The following is a 19,255-nucleotide window of genomic DNA, read 5'->3' as shown; positions in this document are numbered from 1 at the left end:
ACAGGTTTATCTATGTCCACATGCCCCCATGATAGAGGTCCTAATGAACTCTATGTCTACTGTTCTTCAGCATCAGAGGTTGGCCACCAGGTGATGGACTTTAAGGTTTACAAAGTATTTTTTTATGATCATTCTAGAACATAGTCAGTGTATACATCATCATCCCCCATTTTATGGATGAGAAAACTAAGGCTAACTTACCTATGGTGACATAGCTGGTAGGTGGCAGAGAGGATTAGTAAAATTTAGAAATGTCAGGAACCTTAAGGATCATCTAATCCAACCCCTTCATTTTATAGAAGAGGACACTTTGGCCCAGAGAGAGAACCAGTTACCCAAAATCACACAACACTTATGAGACTCAAATGTGCACGTCCTCTACTACCAAATTCCATGCTTTTCCCCTATCCCATGTGGTCTTTTGACTTAAACTTGACTCTAACTCCTCCTTTCTTTCCATTACTCCAAGTTCACTCTTACTGTACCTGTATAGGTCTTGTTCCCTTAGAGTATTTTATAGAGGTTACATGGTAACTCTCATAACAGTCCTGAAAAGTTAGGATCAAGTATTATCATCCCCAGCAGGGAAGTGAAAAGAAAAGAAGTGGTTAAACTACTGGTCAGCAAGCTGCTGGGAGGGGAGTTGCCTCTGGTGCTTCCTGGAAAGGGAGGGTACAGAGATTGATTTGGAATATGAGCAATATAATAAATCAAACCCTGATTTATAGTGTTTGCCAGTTTCCAAGTTGTAAATACTCACACTGCAAATTTAATAGTCAACTCTCAAGCCTGTTTAAGCTGGCTCCAGCACACCCCTAAAATGTCTTTAATTCACAGAACCTCAGTGTCTCAAGAAACCCAGAGGCCATCTTGTCTAGCCCATTCCTAAACAAGAATCTTTAACATACCCAAGAAGTTGTCAGCCAGCTGTAGTTTGTGCCAGAAATGGTGACAAGTTCTGGGGAGGCCAAACCAAATACAAAAGAAATGCTAGGCTTTGACCTCAAAATAGCTTGCATTTTAGTAAAGAAAGACAACTCCATGTGTGTGTGCGTGTGTGTTTGTGTGTGCATGTGTGTGTGCGTGTGGAAATGGTGACCAAGAAATGGCATTTTGGTCTAGGACATCACAGGGGTAGTGAGTAGAGTCCTAGGATAACAATTGACACTTCTTTTCCTGGAATGATAGTACGGATTTCATGTGTTTCCAGAGTAAGAGGTGAAAAGCAGAACTGGAAAGACGCCCAAAAGGCTGAGCAAGTGGGTCAGTGGATGGCAAGATACAGTGAACTTTCACCAATAAGAAAGGCTGGCAACAGTAGCAGTGACCAGCATATGTGATAAAAAGATGACCAGAGAGTGGCTTAGAACCCAGCTACCCTTCTAGGACTGCTTTAATTTTTAGGGCATTTTTTTCTTATATCAACCTGAAATTTGCCCCTCTGAAACCGTAGTTCTCCTGGGTCTGCCCTCTAGAGGCCAAGAACAAATCTAATCCCTGTTTTGTTTTCTAACTTGTTTTCTAACTTTTCAAATATTGAAGATAGTAATTGCGGCTATGTATTGTATTTCCCTGGCAGAATGTGAACTCTTGAGAAAAGGGATCATCTCTGATTTTTTATTTGTACCCTCAGTCCTAAGTACATTGTTTTGCATATAAAAAGCATCAAATAAATGCTTTTTCATTCATTCGTTTATTTATTCACAAATTATCATCAGTCCTTTCAATTGGTACTCATGTGGCTTGGTCTTTCCTTCCTTCACTCAGAGTGGTCTAAGCAGAGTCAAGTACAGCAGGACTTTCCTCTCCCTTGTTTCAGATTAGACTTTTCTTAAAGCAACCCAGAGTACCATTAGGTTTTTGTTTTTTGGGTTTTTTTGGCATGCCATGTTGACTTATTTTGAGGTTTCAATTACCTTAATATAACCTGAACTCCCTCATCTTTTTATGAAATTGATTATTTATTCTGCTCAACTTAGTAAAGTTAAAAGACCCCTGCTTGTAGTTCAAGGTAGATCAGTTAGTAGTAGCCTAGGCTATCTCTTTTTGGTAAAGTTATTTTTGTTGATATGTCAGAATTAGGTCTCATTGACCAATACAACATCATCCATTCTCAACCCATTTCTCCTCTGTTCTCTGCCTCCAAGACACCAACCAGAAGTCTATTTTAAAACCACAAATCTCCAGCAAAACAGCTGAGATCAGGAGCCCTTAAAATATCACTAGGTGGTAGGGAAGTATACATGAGCCTTCCTTTCCTTCCCTAACCTGCTGTCCCATTTCCTACTCCTGAGCTAGGAAGTTTTGTTTAGATATTCACTTAAACATTTGTTGAGTCTTACTATACATAAGGATCTAAGGAATACAAAGAAAAGTCACATATAATTCTTACTCTCTAAGAAGAAGGTAAGACATGCCCACAATAACTACATAAAATTATAATTAATGCCAAACTTGGACAATAACTGCTGTAGGATTTCCAAAGAGAGAAATAACATTTCTAACAGACGTGATCAGAGAAGGCTGCATGGAACAGGTGGCACTTGAGCTGAGGCCTTGAAGAATGACATAAGTAAAGAGAAGGTGTGTAGAAAACAGGGAGAAGAGAGGAAATAGAAATAGACAGAGACAGAGACACCACCAAAGGGCATCCACTAAGCTAAAGACCTACTTCAAATCTGGCCTCAAACACTTACTAGCTGTGTGACCCTGCGCAAGTCACTTAACCCTGTTTGCCTCAGCTTCCTCATCTATAAGATGAACAGGAGAAGGAAATAGCAAAACACTCCAGTATCTTTGCCAATAAAACCCCAAATGGGGTCACAAAAAGTCAGACATGACTGAAAAAGACTGAGCAACCACGAAGGACCTACTGGGTATAAGCATGATAGTTCACTCCCAATGTTTGCTTGTGGGTAGGCCTCACCTTAGGAGATGAAAGGTGGCTTCCCTTTTTAGGCCTAGAATAGGCTTTCAAGACAAAGGAAAGGAATGACTTCTGTGGCCTTCCTATTTACCCACCACTGTGGTTACTGAGCTCAAATATGCTAGAAGTATCTTTCTGCTCTCAAAAATTATTCTCTTCCTCTCTCTCAAATAAACTATTGACTCTCTTAATGCTTGACTGCTCGAACCCCAGGCAGAAATCTCACTCTAAAAGCATTAACTTGAATTTATGGAAATAAACTCAAATACTTCAGACCTCCTCTCCTGGTATTTTTCTCTCCATATTAAATCGCTTATGTGCATTCAGACAAAATGCAAGAAAGCTGTCTTTTTTATGCAGTTTCCAAAAGTACTATAAAACTATATATGGTTTATAGTACTAACCCTAGAGGAAGGAAAATCTATGACTAGCCATCCCCTCTTATCTACCTCTGTGAAGACGAGTGATTTGCAGACAACAAACAGGGCAGGTAAGGGAGGACAAATGTGCTCTCTATAAGAACATGCCAGAGAAATTTTCCAATATCAGTCTTACCAGTAGGTACCAGATACTCTTGAATCATATCATCTCCAGTAGGTGTTCCATGTCCTGCACAAAGTGTCTCTGCCCCCAACAGATTTTTAAACCTATCCAGTGAGAAGTTTTTGGCATACCCTCAAACGTCTAGGTTTTATAGAGTCCCATATCCCCAATTTTCTTGCAATAGTGAACTGCTCTCCTCTGTCACATCATTCTTTCTTCTGTTTCTTGGTCTCACACCTTCTTTAAGCCTCAAGGAGAAGGGTTAATGGAATATAAGACCTTCCCTGTCCATTAATAGGCCTTCGTGACCACAAGTGTCCCTTTTTCCTTTGGAACAGGAGCTGTGCTCCCAGGTCTAAAGGTAAACAGATATTTCAACCACAGATGTCTTGCTGCTTTGAACTTAGGCTCAGTTCACAGCTGTGACATATCCTGAGTCACATAGATCCCATTAAGTGATTCAGGGAGATTTATATTGCCTTGGGGGAGGAACTTGCCTAAGGGGAAGCTTTGCTTATGGGAGGCTTGCTTGCAGGAAGGCTTTCACACCTTTTGGCATTGAGTCACATGGTTTGTGATGCCTTCTGGCTCTGAGCCTATTATTTGAAAACTACATATACTGGGAATTTGGTGTTTCACTTGAGCTCATTCATGGGAATAATGTTTCTTTGTGATTTGGCCAGACAAGACTCTGCGCAGCTGTTGTTAAGGAGCCCTTTCCCATTCAAGAACCCAGATATTGGTCCTCCCTGGTCGGGTAATTAGGTATCTATTATTCTCTTTAGAGAGTTGGAGTCCTGTCTATTGAATTCTTTTTTGGATACTCACTTCTTTCTACTTATCTGTCTGCATTGTTTAATTAAAGTAAGATTGTTGACCCCTTTGAAGCTATCTTTTCTTTAGAAAAGCAGATCAAAAAACCTTTGCTAACAGCCCACCATGTGTACTGGGGTGGTTGCTAATACACAAGGCCAGAGCAAAACCCTCTGGGGTTGAGGAGAAGGGTGAAATTTGAGGAGAAGACACTGAAAAAACTCTTCTCTAACCTACATGCATTTCTTGCATCCTGATCTTGGAGACACCTTCAGGACACTTGACCAAGATAGTGCTACATGTAAAGACAGAGATAGATAAATATATAGCATGGCAGCTTTAAGTAAAAGGATTGTATGCTATATGAAATATATGCATATTTGATATGGGAATAAATAGAATAATATATAATAAAACTGGAAAGATGGGTTGGAACCAGGTTGTGAAAGTCTTTAAATGCCAAACAAGTGTTTGTATTTGGTCCTTTATATAATACTGTCTTCAAGATCAGTATGTTTTGCTTGCAAACTACATTCTCAACCTATTGTTCTCACTTCTGTCTCTTTGGAGAGGCTTGCCATTGGAGATTCAAGTTTTTCTATTCTGTTCATTATTTTTGATGTACAGGACATAAATTCTGTTCTCAAAATTTTCAGTTCTCTTTTAAACCACTCAGGAATAGCATGTTGTGGTTTCATGTTCTCAAATTCCCGAGAGGCTCTGTCTCATGAAGTGTTGGATCATTTTCCTTTATTTCACAGTATTTATTTATAGATGCCTAAACTTGTTTACTAGATCTAGAGGCCATATATCCTTCTGTTCTTACTTTTTTCCTGTTGATTTATCTCTTTATTTTCAAGGTCTTTGAGTTTTAATCTTCCTGAAATCTTTCATACTTTCACTACTTTCTCTCCCACACCCTTATTTTTCTTATCACTCATTTTCTGACTCCCTCCCATCTGATTGCAGTTTCGTCAGAGGCTGGATCTCCAAGCATCTCAGCTTCATCGCACACTTCCTCCCTCACCAGCCTAGGTTTCTGTCCCAACTGACTTTTGGGTGGTCAGGATTGGATCAAACTGAATATTGAGCTCTTTCCTTTAGGCTTGGTGGAGTGCAGCACAACCCCACCACTTGCATAGTGTCCTGTCCTGGTGACCTGTTCCACTCCCTTTGTTCTTCAGTTCTCTGGCCTGGCACCAGCAGTTTAGCACTTTGGAGGTTGCAGCCCTGAGAGACTTTAGTTCCTGAAGGACTGTGGCTAAACTGGTTGTTGAAACCCAAGAAAACTTCTGCAGCCTGGAGCTAGGGTCTCCCCAGCACTAGAAAGACTGGGGGCGGGGAGAATTTATATAAGGCTATGTCATATCCTTAGGTTCACTAGTGCAGTCATGCCACTGGTAGCCTGGGAAGTAAGGAACTAAGGAAGTTGAGTGAACTTGGGGTCAAAGAGCTTCAGTTGCTAGATTTTTGTTTTGCCCTTTTTTTAACCTTCCTTTGGATTCTGGATGTTCTTTATCTTTGGAACATAATTTCTGCTTTGGGGAAGTTTGAGAAGTGATGGAGAAAGGAAAAAAAGTCTGAATGTCTGCCATCTCGTTGCTTATGTGATCGTATTTGATCCTAAAAATAATAGAGACTTATTGGAGTTTATTGAACAAAATGGTACTTTCCCCAACTCAGACACCTTGTCTGTTTACATACACATGTGTTTTATATATGTGTGTGTATATATGTATGTGTGTATATATATTCTGTATATACTTATATATGTACATGCTGCTGCCCCAAAACAATGTAAGCCCTTTGAGGACAAGACTAACATTTAATATCTCTGAGTATTAGTTTCTTCTCTCTGTTCTAAAGTTCTATAGCAATTACTGTCTAGACTGTGGTATTCATATTTATTCATAATTATATATGTATGTAAATATAACCATTTGTGTATAAATGAGACAATCCCTGTTCCCAAGCAGTTTTCATCCTAATTAGGAGAGAGAGAACACATGTGGTTCAACTCCAGTACAGATGAAAAACCCAGGAGTCCCTAGAGTAGGGGGAGGGATTGGGGGAATAGTGCCAGTAGGACTGTAAAAGACAAAGCAATGGGGCAGATTATATATCTAGTTAACATCAGAGGCAAAATCCAACCTCAATTTCTTGTCCCTCCCTCCCTGCAAGAGAAGTTGGGGACTCACACATGTGAATGTAAATTCTGAACAATTCAGGTATAGCTAGCGTGCTTCAGTCCATCCTTTGAGAACTATTCAACTCCATGACCATGGATTTGGCAACTGCGAGATCTCTGGTGACTTTAGAGAGAACAGTTTCAGTTGAGTGGAGTTGTAAGAATCTAGATTGCAAAGTGTTACAGGTTATACCCATATTCACATCCCCTGAAGGGGCATGTACAGCAGTGGTAACAAAGTCAAATAGAAATGGAATTTACTAATCCCTTAGGGGATTAAGGATCCCTGTGTGCTACATATTGACTGAGTTTAAAAAATGTGGTTTTATTGAATTTTTATTTATTTTGTTAAATATTTCCTGATTACATTTTGATCTAGCTCCCACAGCGCTCGTGAGTATGGTAGACCACACAAGACCTGCCAGCCATTTGTTTGACACCTCTGTACAGAAATGATTCCTTTTCTGTAACCTCAGTGCCTAGCATAGATCCTGGATATAGTAGGTTCTTCAGAAGTGACTGTTGAACTAAATATAAAATTGTTTCTAGCCCTAGTATCCTTTGATTCTGTGATCTAAAGTAACATGACTCTCACTCTCCTCACCTGCTTAGTCTAAAGTGATAAGTATCCAATCCAGTATGATCTAGTGAGCATTTATTAAGCACCTACTATGTTCAGGGCACCATTCTGGGTACCAGAGATACAAAGGCAAAAATAAAATAATCCTTGTCCTCAAAGAGCTTAAATTCTATTGAAAATCTCTGAGGAAAATTCTTCAGGTTTCAGGCATCAATTGTTATCAATTTAGTGTTTCTTAAAGCAATAACCAGTTTTCCCTCTGGATCTTTTGTTCCTTGTAGCTCCAATTCTCATGGCTCATCCATGGAGTCTTAGAAGGAAACATCTCCTTGATGCTGATGGAGAACAAAACTGGGAAGGAGCAAAGCCGGACCATCTGGTACTTTGCCAACAGTGAAGGTTTGGGCATATGGCATCGGATGGTCTTACCTCTTTCTGATACATCAGACAGGTTAGTACTGATTCACCCTTTCCATTCATTCTCTGTTCCTTCTTCCTGGGCAGCCATGAGGCAGAGCACACATCATAATTACAACAATTCTAATTTCTGTAGCAACATGAGTTTTATAAAGCACCTTCCTTACAACAGTCCTGTGAGATCAACTCTGCTCTTGTTGTCATCCCCCATTTTGTAGATGAGGAAAATGAAGATCAGGGACGGTAAGTCAGTTGCTTGTGTGAGATCATCCTAATTTTGCACAGGAGGAAACTGAATTTTAGAGAGTTGAACTGATTTGTCCACATGCTGTCATAGCACAGATTCTAATCTAGGTTTCAAAACTACAAGTCTGGCACTCTTTCTATTACACATACACACACACACACACACACAATGGAGAGTCACTTCTCAGTGAGACTTCTAAAGTATTTTCTAAAGCACACTACAGTACTCTCATACATAGTCTCTGCACCTCTACTGTGTGTTGGGGATTCCATAGGTAGAGCCAGAGTATGACAACCCTCATCATTCTTCCCCCAAATATTAACAATCATATTTTATCTCCTATGATGCTTTACAGTGTCCAGAATGCATCGTTTCATCTGATCCCACCAACAGCTCTGGGAGACAAGCAGCACAAATATTAAGTTTTTGCAGATGTAAAAACTAAATCAGAGAAATGCTATGACTTGCTGAAGATTGCCCAGCTAGTTAGTTAGTGATAGTGCTATAAATATGAATAAAGACTCTCCCAACCTAGAGCTCCTTCTCATACATCAACTCCCATGGACATTCATTCTGTCAAGGAAGGTGAACAGAGTCTTTGGTGTTCAGAAAAGTGCCACCATCTCCCTTCCTCACGTCCTTTCATTGCCATGACATGGGGCCATCATATAAAATCTGCTGGGGGAAGATATTGCTCAGGGAAAAGAGTTAAATTTGGACAAGGTCATCATTCCCTTGATCGATGAACATTTCCAGCTGAATTATTTGGGTGGTTGAGTTTCTGTGCTCTTGGCAAAAAAAAAAAAAAGGAGATGCTCATTTCTACAGAAGAAGATTTTTAAAAGATTGGGGGTGGGGTGGGGAGGAGAAAGCCGTTCTTGCTATCCCATCTCTATTCTTCACATTCTGCCTTTGGGAGCCAGCATAGTCTAGAGGAAAGGCTATCGGATTAGGTGTCCGTGGACCTGGCAACACGTCCTCACTCTGCTGCCTCTGATCCTTGTGACCCGGGACAAAACACATAACTTCTCTAGGCTGACTTTTCCTCCTCTATAAAATGAAGGTCAGATTTAAACCACTTCCAGATCCCTCCCAACTCTAAATCTGTGACCAAATAACAAATTCAAATTTCCCTCTTAAAAGACCTGATTTTTAACAATTAGAACTCAAAGTTCAGTAATTTGTTGTTGTTCAGTCATGTCCAACTCTTCATTGACCCCATTTGGGGTTTTCTTGGCAAAGATACTGGAGTGGTTTGCCATTTTCTTCTCCAGTTCATTTTACAGATGAGGATACTGAAGCAAACAGGGTTAAGTGACTTGCCCAGGGTCACACAACTAGTAAGTGTCTGAGGACAGATTTGAACTTGGGTCTTTCTGACTCCAGGCAAGGTACTCTATGCACTGTACCATCTAATTGCCTCAAAGCTCAGTATATAGTGGCTTTATTGAGCCCCTGGCTTTTAAGAAACATGCTAAATTGGGAGGTTTGGCAACTTTTACAATAACCCTACATCTCAGCAATTTATGTAGGATCCTTCACTGCCAAGACCCTTCATCTGTGCTTCATGTATACTGATGTTTCCAACCTGAGCTGTACTGAGAGACAGAATGCTATAGTAGAAGGAGCTGTCTTCTCTGAGCCTCAGTTTCCACATCACTAAAATGGGGTTAATAATGGAGGCAGGGCAATATTGTGAAGAGTATCAGATTTGGAGTGTGAAATCATGGGTTCAAATCCCAGTTCAGTCATTTGTCAACCACGTGATCTTCAGCAAATTCCTTAAACTCTCTGTGCCTCAGTTTCCTCATCTGTTAAATGAGGGGATTGGATTTGATGAGTTTTAAGGATCTCTCTAACTCTAGATCTGTGATTGTACTATGTGGCCTGCCAACATCCCAGGCATAGGGTGAGGAAAGTGGTTTTTGTAAGACTGGAAATGCTATAGAAACCTGAGGCAGCAGGGTCATACAGTGACTAGAAAGTCAACCTCAAAGTCAGGAGAGCCTGAGTTCAAGTCTTGTTACTGATATACCAACTCTGTGATAGCAGGGAAGTCATTTAAAAGCATGGTGACCTAGGTGACTAAGAATTTAAAATGAGTTGCTGATCAGCATTGATGGAAGGATTTTCCACAGTGGCACTTTCCTACACTAATTAAATAAAAGGACCCAATGAGGGATGGGGAGGGGTGAGGAAGGTATCACTGGAAAATGGAGAACACTAGTGTCCTTACAGTAGGTCCTACCCAACACCCACATCTGATGGCAGCGGGTCAATAATCAAAGACACTAGAATATTTGAGACTTAGTGTCCCAAGACTAATGGATTTAATTAAAAGGGGAGGGAGAAGGTCAAAGGGAAAGGAGAGAAGGAGAGAGCATTTAAGCTATCACTATGGATAAGTTTTTTGTTCTTAGGGGTCTCAAGAGCTGGGCAAACTGCCCAGGACATGAAGGCACTGCTAGTGCCCAAAAGGGAGATGCTTAATGGTGGCTATGATGTAAGGGGAAGAACCCAGGATATGGAGTCCTATATTTGAGCTCAACCACGTGTGTCTGAACATCAGCTCTGCTACTGATAATTGGGTGACCTAGACCAAGTCTCTTTATCTCTTGAAGACTCTTTTGTAAAACAAGGAGGTCAATGATCTCATAAGGATCTGCTTCCTCAAACATTTTATTATCCCAATTCAAAGGAATTGAAAGGAGGTTTTTTTAGACCTATAAATCATCTTCGGTTTGGTTTGGTTTGGTTTTATTTTGAGACCAGTTCTCCCCATCTCACTTAGCCTGGAAATATGGCAGCCATTTACTGGACTGATCCCGATTTATTGTTTCCCCTGCTTTGACCTGCTCTGTTTCTGACCCACTATGATTCGCCCTCTTGATGCAGCTTGGCGCCTCCTCAATCCTGGAAGCCCATTGTATTGGCTATGGGCTTAGTGCAGCTCAGTATCCCTATACCCAAGGGGTCCATCAGTCTTAGCCTACCCAGAAGCAGAGATTATAGGCATGTGCCACCATTTTTCTTTCTTTTATGACCACATAGAAGAGCAAAAGTGAATGAGGTGGTAACTCTGGTCATTCTCATCTACTGGACTGAACTGTCCTAAGGATAATTAGAACCAATATGGCTTGCTTTAGTGTTGCTCTGAAATCTAAGAGATACATAATCATAGGGAATGGAATACCTTAATAGTCAATCAGTAGTTAGTCAACATTGATTAGGTGCTTGCTGTGTTCCAGGAATGGTACTAAGCATTGGTAACATAAATGGTACTAAGGTACTAAGTGAGGACATAAGGAAAGGCAATTTATGGTCCTTGCTCTCAAGGAATTTATAATAGGAGAAATAGAAATATATATGTTAGTTAATTATTGTCCTTCATTCTGGAAGAGGACCAAAATGACATCACCATGATAAAGTGAAGTTTCAGTGTATCCAACTGTGGTTGATCAGACCAATATGAGTTTGGAATGCTCTACCACAGATTGGGTACAGATAGTCCATGACAACATTTGGGGTGGATACTCCAAATTTATGCATCCCACATTCTGCTTTGCTCATAGAGCACAGCACCCTTTCTGATGTGGGCATACCATGCTAAGCGGTCCTGTGCCAGTGTCTCCCATGTCCAAAGTTCTTGAGAGACCTTGAGAGTGTCCATGTATCACTTCTTCTGACCACCATGTGATCGCCTGTCCCATAAAACAGTCTTTTTGGCAAGCATACATTTTGCATTCGAACAATGTGCCAGCTCATCATTTGCACTCTCTGAAGCATAGTTTGAATGCTTGGCAGCTCAGTTCAAGCAAGAACCTCAGTGTCTGGTACTTTATCCTGCCAGGTGATCTTCAGAATCTTCCTAAGACAGTTCAAATGGAAGAGATTCAGTTTCCTGGCACAGTGCTGGTAGATTGTCCATGTTTCACAGGCATACAACGAGGTCAGCACAATGGCTCTGTACACCTTCAGTTTGGTAGTCAGTCTAATACCTCTTCTCTCCCAAACTTTTCATTGGAGCCTTCCAAACACTGAGCTAGCTCTGGCAATGCGTGCATCAACCTCATTGTCAATGTATACATCCCTGAAAAGTACACTACCAAGGTAAGTAAATTTATCCACAGCATTCAAAACTTCTCCATTTGTTGGCTTCATGTGTAAATGGTGTGGTGGTGGCTGATGGAACACCTGTGTTTTCTTGGTGTTAATTATTAGGCCAAAATTAGCACAGGCAGCAGAGAACTGATCCACACTTTGTTGCATCTCAGCTTCAGAGGCTGCATTGAGTGCACAATCATCTGCAAACAGAAAATCATGCACCAACACTCCCTCCACTTTGGTCTTGGCTTATAGCCTTTTCAAATTGAAGAACTTATCATCAGTATGGTAGTTGACCTTGATGCTGAGTTCATACTCATTGAAAGCATTTGTCAACATGGCTGAAAACATCATGCTAAAAAGCATGGGAGCAAGCACACAGCCCTGTTTCACTCCATTGGTGACTGGGAAGGCACAAGAGCATTGTCCATATCCAGAACCCAGGCAAACATTCCATCATGAAATTGACATACAATACTGATGAACTTCTCCAGGCAACCAGATTTTGACATAATTTTCCATAAGCCCTCATGAGCAACAGAGTCAAAGGGCTTGGTCAGATCTACCAACCTGTACAGACCTCTGTTCTGCCCTGGCATTTCTTCTGGAGTTGTCAGGCAGCAAACACCATATCAACTGTTCCTCAGCCCTTTCTGAAGCCACATCGCCTCTCAGGTAGATGACGATCTTCCAGGTGAAGGATCAGCCTATTAAGAAGGACTCTAGCAAGAATCTTGCCAGTAATGACTGAGAGACCCCCCTGTGATTGCAGGACAATCTATTCCCTTTCCCTTTATGGAGATGGACAATGGAGGCATCTTTGAACTCCTGGGGGATAAACTCTTGCCATATAACCTGGAAAATTTCAGTCAGCTTTTGTATGAGCAATGGTCCCCCTACCTTGTAAATCTTAGCTGGAATAGAATCAGCACCAGGTACTTTACCACATGAAAGGAGCCTAATGGCCCTCAAAACCTGTTCTTCAGTTGGAAGTTCATCTAAGGAGGGATTGACTTCCACCTGAGGTAAACAGTCAATGGCCTCAGCATTGACTGATGATAGTCTGTTGAGAACACTATGGAACTATTCAGCCCACCTCTCTGGGATCATGTCCTTATCACTAATCAATGTGGCTCCATCAGCACTGAGTCGTTGTGTTTATATATGTTTACATATGTAATACAATACACATGTAATTACGTATGTAATAAGATATACAATATATATATAAATATTATATGTAATAGGAGAAACAATATGCCAACAACTATGTATATGCAAGATATATACACGGTAAAAGGAAAATAAACCCCCTATCTGTGTGACCTGGGTAAGTCACTTAAGCCTGATCGCCTCACACACACACAAGAATAAACACGGAGAGAAGTCACTAGCAGTGAGGGGTACCAGGAAAGACCTCCTGCAGGAAGCAGGATTTCAGCTGATTTCAGAAGGTGAAGACAAGGAGGGAGAGCATTCTAGTCATGGGGGATAGGCAGTGAAAACATCTGAAGTCCAGACATAGAGTGTTCTGTCCATGGAATAACAAGGAAGTCAGTGTTGCTGGACTGTAGATTGGAAGGGACCTGGCTATCAGAGGTTTTTAAAGCCAAAGGATTTTATATTTGATCCTGGAGGCAATACAGAACCACTGGAGTGACTCATATTGAGTTGGGGAGTGACATGGTCAAATCTGTGCTTTAAGAAAGTGACTTTACCAGTTGAGTGGATAATAAATTAAAATGGGGAGAGATCTGTTGTAGAGACACTGGCCAGAAAGTCGTTGTAATAGTTCAGATATGAGGTGATGACAGCTTGCACTCATCACTTGGTTGTGTGAATAGAGAAAAGGGAACACGTCCTCTAGAAAGGACAAGACTTGGCAAAAGATTGGCTGGGCTGACTGAGTGTAGATTGAGTCAAAAATGGTGCTGAAGCATTCGACTAAAGGAAGGAATAAAATGCACACACATTTTGGTATGAAAACCTATCTTACAATACAGGAGAGTGGGGGAGAAGGGAATAAGCAGGGTGGGGGGGATGATGGAAGGGAGGGCAGTGGGAGGAGGGAGCAATTAGAAGTCAACTGTCTTGGGGAGGGACAGGATCAAATGAAAGAATAGAAGCAATGGGGACCAGGATAGGATGGAGGGAAATATAGTTAGTCTTACACAACACAATTATTATGGAAGTCATTTGCAAAACTACACAGATATGGCCTATATTGAATTGCTTGCCTTCCCAAAGAGAATGGGTGGGGAGGGAGGGAGGGATGAAGAGAAGTTGAAACTCAAAGTTTTAGGAACAGCTGTTGAGTATTGTTCTTGCAACTAGGAAATAAGAAATACAGGTAATGGGGCATAGAAAGTTATCTTGCCCTACAGGACAAAAGAGAAGATGGGGATAAGGGAAGGGAGGGATGTTAGAAGGGGGGCAGATTGGTGATAGGGGCAATTAGAATGCTTGGCTTTTTGGGGTGGGGGCGGGGAGAAATGGGGAGAAAATTGGAACCCAAAATTTTGTGTAAATCAATGTTGAAAACTTAAATAAATAAATTTTTTTAAAATGGGGCTGAAGGGGCCAGCCTGGGCAACTAAGCAGATAGTGAGAAGTGAGAAGACAAGCTCAGGCAGAGTCTGTCTTCAGAAACTTTGTTTCCAGAGTTTGTGGTAGTGGACATCAGTAATTGGTTCCATGGAAAACCACGATGCTGGACAAAAGACTGGGCAATTTGTTCTATGATAATGTCTCTCTGCATAAGCAGTAGGCAGACTGATGCTCTGGCAAATGAACAGCAGGGGGGCTCAAGTGAGGTGAGGTTTTGACCAATTTGTGACTCTGTTGATTGGCTGAGTGTCACTGCTGGGTGGTTTTCAGTATTGCTACAAATGGGGCTTCATTATAAAGTATTAATGATGTTATCGCAGAGCCATATTGGTTAGGGCAGATTTCTGTAGGGTATGCCTGTATATACCAGCTTTTGGAAGTGTACAGTGTCAAAAGAAGCAGACGGAGTCGGATTAAAATATAATTAAATACCCCTGGGATCAGAGACAGATAACCTCGGTTTACTTTCTAGCTGCACTGCTTACAACTGCCTCTATGATCTTAGAAAAGGTAGTTAACCTTTCTTTGCCTGATTTTTCATATCTATAAAATGAGATTGAGCGATATGGCCTCTGAGGTCCTGTTCACCTCTAAAGCTATGATTCTTCTAATTAGGAGAGAATAATACAAAGACCTTAACACAGAAACACAAACGATAACCTCTCAAATTATTCAGGATTTAATAATCATGTGTTGACTGAAAAGTATGGCTGAGTCACATCAATGGTCCTCCAAGTCAACTGGACTGCTGCTTGCTGCCTGGAAATGTAATTAGTAGACCAGAGTAGCTTTCCCCTAAGACACCCTGATTTTTAGGGTGCAAATATTCTAAATAATTATTTTAATTGCATTATTTTGAAATTTGTTACTGTTGCATTTCTTCAGGAATATAGAAACTTGTTAGCAAGAATAATTCAATGAAATGGGAAGCTACCAGATACATCTTCTCTGCTCTTAGGGTTGTTCCACACCAATTCAATGCCTCACTGATCTGGCCCTCCTCTGGTCCTTCCCAAGGAGTGACCTCCCCAACAACACCATCTGTCTCATTAGTGTAGGGCAATGTCCTACGGTCTCTCTTCCCATGACTGATCTGAAGATGCTTTTAGTGCTGCCTGCCCGTGGGGCCAGTTCATACTGCTGGTCCCAAGTGACAAAATTGCAGTTATGTTTTCTATTAGTGCTCTGAGAATAGTGGGAAGCTTGCAATAATGCACCAATGGCCACTTCTAATACTACTAATAATTTACATTTATTGAGCCTTTTGGGGTTTGCAAGTTTCTTTCCTCACTCACTCTGCTTTTTCTACTCACTTATAATAATAGTAATTTAACATTATCCCTATTTTATAGATGAGTACACTGAACACAGCAAGTGTCAAGTCCGTATCCAAACTCTGATGTTATATTTCTACTTATCCTTTAAATTTATCTGGCTATCAGTTTCCTATGGACTTAAAATGGGAATTTCCCCAAAGAGGAGAAAGATACTGACATACCCTCTACATCCCTCTCTCCCCATAAGATAGGATGGGCTATGGCCCCCATTCTCTCAGGAAGAGCAGAGAGAAAAGTTGAAGGGGGGAAGGGAGGAGGCAATTTAGACAAGAAAGAAAAGGAGAAGAAACATAGAGATGACCAGTCTTACTTTCAGAGAAGATGAACTATCCTCAGCTAGAGTAAGAGGGACTGCCTTTCTCAAGAACTGTCACCCCCAAGGTGTCAGACAATTGGTCTCTTTTCTGAAACACAACGAGGAGACTGGAACTTCTTCACAGAAACCTGGCCTACCTCTCTCTGTACCCATGGCACAAATTATGAAGATTTTTTTCTTAAAAAAAAATTATCCTCAATCTAGAAAGAGAGGCAGTGTGACATAGTGGATAGAGACCTGGCCTAGGAAGGAAGGAAGGAAGGAAAGAAGGAAGGAAGGAAGGAAGGAAGGAAGGAAGGAAGGAAGGAAGGAAGGAAGGAAGGAAGGGAGGAATATTTATTAAGTTCTTACTAGATATCAATTATTGTGTGGGGGAATACAAAAACCCAAGCCATCACGGTCCTATCTCTAATACATACCATCTGTGTAATCCTGGTCAAGTTGTTTAACCATTTAGTGACTCAGACAACTTCCTAATACTGTAAGAGGCAGAAAAGGTAGGGGTCTGCTGTAATAGGGGAAGTTCCTCCCAAGGAACTATATCAATGAACTCACGGGTCCATTAAAAACAATAACAACAAATACTAGAAATGTACATCCTCTGAAAACAGGTTTGATTTTGGGGGGGGGGGAGGAACAGCCATTTGTAATCAGGGCAGTTGCAAAAAGGAGATGCATACAACTGTTTTTCATTAGATGACAAACCTCTGAGTTACCCATTTTAGAGATACTTTTTCTTTTCTTTTAATTTTGTCTGCTCTTCCATCCTCCACATAACTGCCATAATAAAACAGAGGGCTAGTCATATCACTCACCTTCTCAGGAAACTTCAGTGGCAGCCCATTGCTTCTAGGATAAAATTAGGCCATCTTATTTGGAATTAATTTTATGTTGTCCAGTCATTTTTCAGTTGTGTCCAACACTTTTTGGCCTTATTTGGGATTTTCTTGGCAAAGAATAGTGGATACTGGAGTGGTTTGCCATTTCCTTCTCCACTCTGTTTTACAGATGAGGGAACTGAGGCCAACAGGGTTAAGTGACTTGCCCTGGGTCACATAGACAGTAAGTGTCTGAGACCAGATTTGAACTCATGAGATAGATGAGTTTTCTTGCCTCCAGGCCCTGCACTCTATCCACTGCACCACCTAGCTGGAATTTAAAGACCCTCATAATCTGTCTCCAGCCCACCTTTCCAGACCTGTTTTACATGATTCCCCCTCACTTCAGCCTCCTGCTTTTTGACCAAGTTGACCTTCCTATTGTGTATCTTAATACAAAATTCCATCTTCCCTCACTCCAGGCATTTGATTGTCACCAATGCCTGGAATACTCCCTTTCCCCTTTCCAGATGAGTGTTTAATTCATCTTCACTAAATGGAATCCCTAGCTTCCTTCAGGGGTCAATTCAGCTGTCATCTACTACATCATTCTTTCCTGATTGCCCCTAACTAATAGTAGGCTACCTTCCTATCCCCAAAATATATTGTCTTCCTTCATATATACTTTGTAATTACATATCTGTGCACATGTAGAATCCCCTCACTATAATGTAAGTTCCTTGAGGGCAGGGGCTGTCTCAATTTTGTCTTTGTATCGCCAGCACCTACTATGATGTTTTATACACAGTAGGAACATAATAAATGCGTGTTGAATCAAACTGAATTCACTCTAAATTAAGACTATATTTTCTCTAAATGAAGGACTGTTATCATTGGAAGTGCTAACTAACTTCCAGTCTCTTTGAGAGGAAGGTCCACTGTATTTCTGTTTTCACACTTTATATGCTGCTTAACAAAATGTATCATTGGGCAAGTCACTCAACTTCCCTAGGCCTCAGTTTCCTTATCTTTAAAATGTAAGGATTAGACTAGATGTATCTTGAAGTCTCTTCCAGCTCTACATTTATGATATCATAATACTATGCTGAACCAACAGACGTAGACTTTGCTACAAACGTACGTGGTAGAAGCCTGTGGAATATATTTCGTTATTACATAGATGAAGAATATACCACAGGCCAAATCATGTGCTATATAAAGCACAGCAACCTTGAAGAAGCCAAAAGAAAATGGCAAGCTTTAGATACAATTATGAGTTTCATTCTTACAGTCATCGTGATTTAAGCTGAAAGTCAGTCAAAAAAACATTTATTTAGCACATATTACAGGGATTTTGTTGTCATTCTGGTTATTCAATGCTTAGTGACCCCGTCTGGGGTTTTCTTGAAAGATACTGAAGAGTTTGCTACTTCCTTTTTCTAGCTCATTTTACAGATGAGGAAATTGAGGCAAACAGTTAAGTGACTTGCTTAGAATTGCTTGTAAGTTTATGAGGCCAGATTTGAACTCTGGAAAATGACTCTTCCTGATTCCAAGCCAGGCACATTATCCACTGCCACTTAGCTGACCCTACTACATAGAGACAAAGACCAAAACAAAAAACCTCAAGGAATCTTAAAGGTTATTCAATCCAACCCTCTCACTTTACAAATGAGGGAACTGAGTCACAAGATGATCTTGACTTAAGATCATAAATTTAGAGCTAGAAGAGGCCTTAGAGGACATTTGACTCCAACATTTTACAGATGAGGAAACCAAGGTCCAGAGAAGTTAAATGACCTACCCAAGCTCACACAGGTACATGACAGAAACAAGATTAAAACCCAGGTCCCCTGACCCAAAATCCTGTGCTGTTTCTACCATATCATGCTACCTAAAATTAACATTATTAGGAACTTTGATCTGATCTCACACCCATACACATACATACACACACACACATACACCACACACACACACACACACACACAAACACACAAACACCCTGTTTGTAGCTTTCAAGTCTCATTTATCTGCAGCAGAATCACCACTACTGCCAGGCACTATCAATAATGATATTAAACTTTCTATTTATATCCATACTTCTTTCTGGAGAGTTAGCTTTGAGAGGCTTATTCATGCACATTTAGGTGAGGTAAGTATATAGCCTGCAAGAGTCATGGGCAGACCTCTCTTTGTAAAACCAATACAGTCCCCAAAAAGTTGCGGATAAATTAAGTTATATGTTGAATAATACTTTAAAGGTATGGGAAAAGTTTGATATTGAATAGAATCCTGTTGGGGGTGGCCTTTTGAAAAGTAAATAATAAAATCAATAATATTTATAATATCATTCATA

The 19,255-nt window shown here is 40.7% G+C and overlaps 1 long non-coding RNA gene across 1 annotated transcript in view; it reads left to right on the top strand.

Annotated features, from left to right (window-relative positions):
• The first annotated feature begins 7,335 nt into the window (after positions 1-7,335).
• Positions 7,336-19,255, top strand: part of LOC140520249 (uncharacterized) — a 38,301-nt gene continuing 26,381 nt past the window's right edge. The window contains exon 1 of the long non-coding RNA XR_011972437.1: positions 7,336-7,501. This is a non-coding gene — a long non-coding RNA (uncharacterized lncRNA). The remainder of the gene's footprint in view (positions 7,502-19,255) is intronic.

This window comes from Notamacropus eugenii, chromosome 1, assembly GCF_028372415.1.
Source record: "Notamacropus eugenii isolate mMacEug1 chromosome 1, mMacEug1.pri_v2, whole genome shotgun sequence".
NCBI classification, from domain to species: Eukaryota; Metazoa; Chordata; class Mammalia; order Diprotodontia; family Macropodidae; genus Notamacropus; species Notamacropus eugenii.
This window is presented reverse-complemented; position numbering and strand designations above follow the sequence as displayed.